A 4,302-nucleotide genomic window follows, 5' to 3' on the forward strand; every position below is an offset into this window, starting at 1 on the left:
GGCCTGAATTTTTTTGACGTTAAAGCTACTTCAAGAGTGCAGCTAAAAGAATAGGTTTAAAAATAAAGTAGAAGTTATTTGGCAATTTTAGAATTTATTTGGCTTTATTTTTTTAAATAAAAGTTTTATTCTTATTAAAAAAATTAACAAATATTTACAAATAAAATAAAAATAAAGAAAAAACTAAGTAACATGCAAATAGAGGTTGGGAATGTGTTTGTATATATATATATGAAAAAAGATTGGGAACGTTTACATTAATAAAATATCATGTGAGTAAATGTGTCTATTATTAAAAAGAATGTTGTTGAGAATTATTGTTAAGTCTAGGAAAGAAACAACTAAAAACAAATCTAAAATTTGAGATGATAGGGTAAATATTATCTTGAGGGAACTTACAACTATCTTCTATTTAATTATAACTAACTTCTAACTACTTTAAATTATATCTAACTAAATCTAACAATATCTCATGGTCCTGCAAGTTGTATATCTAACTAAATCTAACAATCTTACAAGTTAGAAGTGTGTAAAAATATTTTTCTCTTGGGAATAACAAAACAATGCAACAACAAAATATAGTATAACTAATTAAAAAAAATTACACTATAATCATAATCGCATTGGCTAAACAAGAAAATTGATATAGAAAGTGGTAGCAGCCGAGACACAAAACTCTCGTCGAAGTCTTTTGACAATTTTGGGAAAATTTGAAAATCGTCTAGTGTCTTCACGACACTCACTCCAATATATAATCAAGGCTTAATTGCAGTTTTTTGCCTCATATTTTAGTTGAATCACGAAAATAGTCATCTTATTTTATCTATCCCCAGTTTTGGTCTTCAAACAGAATTTTGGTCCAAAACTTGATCAAATGTCATTTTTTTAAGTCACGCCACACCACTTATGCTCATAGATCTCACGTACAATTGTTGCGCCACGAGATCTTGAGACATGGTTTGGCTTAAATAAGTGTAAAAAAATGTCACTTCATCAAGTTTTAGACTTAAATTCTATCTAGGGGACCAAAACTGGGGAGAAATAAAATGGATGGACTATTTTTATGATTCAGCTAAAATAGGAGGACCAAAACTGCAATTAAGCCTAGAATCAATAATCTCAATATTAGATCTTCAAATATCAAATTTGGCTAAGCTTAACCACCTACATATAAAAGCACTAAGAGAAATGTCTAACTATTATAGGTAGAAGATTAAAGAAAATTATAATTATTTTCCTACCATAGGTAGAAGCTCAAAGAATTAAAAATGTTTAACAAAAAACAGTGCAGCTAATCAAGAAAGAAAATTTAAAGAAATATAGCACCAAAGACTTGGAATAAATGAGAAACTTCAATCAATACTAAGACTTGCAGATAAAAAAAGAACGGCCAACAAAGTCTACTTCAAACCATAAGTGCAACAACATATTCAATTTTTTTTTATCCAAATGAGATTCAACAAACAATATCAACCAAATCTTGAAATCAAAATTTGTGTCCATACTTATCACCAAATGAGAAGGTACAAGCCTTGAGAGATATATCTAATTTTCAATTTTCGAGTTTGCTCATGATGATCCACCAAAGTTCCTCTTATTCCGCAATCTTAAACTCTAAGAGCCATTATGCCATTGATATTTACTGTGACCATCAAACTTCAACATGTCTTCTTAGTTACTAATTCTTGTTCACGGATTGCGATTGAAATTGCTTAATTACAACTTCTTTCACCTGAACAAAAGAAAAAAAAGGCTAGTATGTGTTGAAAGAAGATGATGGATATAATTACGAGCATTTGATAGAGAAAATGTTTTTAAATGAAAAAGAAGAAAACTAATGAAAGTAAAGAAAAAATGGAATGAAGATAATTATCCTTCAAGGAAGATTTCATGGTTCAGATACCATGTTGATAATTATAGTTGAGTTTAAGAAATAGATAAATAATTAATAAGAAATATAAAATTTAAAATAATAGTGTGAAAAATTATAATACATGATATAACTGTATATAATGTCTCTAAGGTAATTTACATAAATATCTTGTATGGAATCATAACTAACTTCTAATTACCTTAAATCATATTAATAAAATCTAACAATATCTGATATATCTAATTAATATAAAATATTTTTATAATGAAATTGGATGAAACAAACCTTTGATAATATGATTGCATAAATTATTTTTTTGACAAGATGAATTTATAAATTTTTGAAAACCAGTCAATGTGAAAGAAATTTCTATTTTGTAAAGTTATTGACATAGACAATTAACTTTTTCTTTTTTTATCTTTGCATATCTGGTCTTAACCAAAAAAATAGAGAGAAAGAAAATAAAAAATCACCAACCACTCAAGATCAAAGAGGGTCATAGTAGAAAAAAGCTGCGCATATGATTTTTAAAATTCATCTTAACTCCTTTTATACAACCTTTTTTTATTTACTTTTTTTTTCAAAAACCAACAAGTTCTTTTTTTTTAAAAGAGTTTATCTTAAATGTTGTTTGGCCTAAGCTTCTCCCTTTAAGGACAAGAGAAGGTAAAAATAAGCTAGGCCAAACACTAGCCATTAACTTTTAAAAGCAAAAACAGCTTTACACATCTCCAATCAAACTTTACACATCTTCAATCAATTCACTCTTATTCATATCTTTTCTTTACTTCCCTTATTATAAAAATAATATACTACAATATATCGAGGGAAACATGTATGTAGTTAACAATACGTTAAAATTAGGTTGTTTTTTATTATTATAACAAATTAACATTTATAATATATTAATTTTAATTTTTTTAATTTAATTTTTTGACATTTTTAAAGAATTCGTACAATTCATATACAATATATATATATATATATATATATATATATATATATAACAACTCAGTTTATAAAAATGAGAATAATTATTAAATATTAATTATAATTTATTATAAAAACTATTCATAGGACAAACAAAGAGTTATATAGAATTTGTGATTTTTAAATATCGTCTACATAAAAATGAGAGTAATTATAATATATTAATTTTAATTTTTTCATACTTCAATTTTCCATATTATTTATTTAATAGTGAGTTGCTAAAGAAGTAATTGGAGCACATATAGTTGTTACACAAATTGTATTTTTGTCACAAGTCAATTTGTTATATTTTTTATTTTTAAATCTTTTAAATAAAAATAAAAATAATTATAAAATACAAATTATAATTTATTATAAAAGCCGTACACATACAAATGTATGTTTCTAAAGAATTAGGTAAAATTTGTGGCTTTTAATTTCGTAAAAATAAAAATGAGAACAATTATATTACCTTAATTATAATTTTTTCACATTATTTCTAAAAATATTTCATAAAATCATACACTCTAAACTTAATTTGTGACAAAAAACATAACTTATTTTTAAAAAAAATCTGATGGAGAACTTACATTTTGATCCCAAAAAACTTCTCCTTGACAAATTTGTTTCTATAACATTTTCCCAAATAACTTGACAATAAATAAACATAAATTATTTAAACTTTTCTCCACTGCAAACTCGATATCAAAATTCTCAATTATTTTTCAAGACTTAAGGAACTAAATATCAACAAAGCACAAATATTTATAAAACTTTAGGAGTTACTCCAAAATAAATCCCTAATTTTTTCACAATTTTCTTAGTTCACCACAACTTGTTCAGTTCAAACTAAATTTGTCATTACAAAAACTTAGAAAAAACATCAAGATGCCTTATTACCCATGTTTGCTCTCAAAATTTTATTAAATATGAATTTTCTTCTCCAATAACCTTTTAGATTTAGGGCTGATTCAATAATCTTCTCCAATAACCTTTTTGATTCAATAACCTTTTAGATCTAGGGCTAAGCAAAATCAGTTAACCTGATTGAATCTGAGCCACCCTAATAGATCAATTTGATATGTGGGCGAGTTATAGCAAATAACAGAGGTTCACACATGTGGATATTTATAGGTTTGGGTGATTGAGTGCGAGTGAGAAAAAAATATCTATAGTTACCTTAATGCTACCACTTCACTTAAAAATCTAAGTATAAAAACTCAAATATATTAAGGTGAATCTTTCAGCTTCACTTAGTCACCACACCACATGCATGATAAACATGTTGTTCAATAAAAACATACTCACACATTGACAAAAATATTGATTGTTGACAACTTTTTGTCAAGTATACCAAATTGTCCAATTAATAAAATGATAAATACAATCGTCTCTACAAAAATTGTTATTAATTTAGTAACACAACAAAGTTTTAAAAACTTAGATAACAAAAGATTTTA

This window comes from Cicer arietinum, chromosome 3 (assembly GCF_000331145.2).
Source record: "Cicer arietinum cultivar CDC Frontier isolate Library 1 chromosome 3, Cicar.CDCFrontier_v2.0, whole genome shotgun sequence".
In the NCBI taxonomy this organism is placed as follows: Eukaryota; Viridiplantae; Streptophyta; class Magnoliopsida; order Fabales; family Fabaceae; genus Cicer; species Cicer arietinum.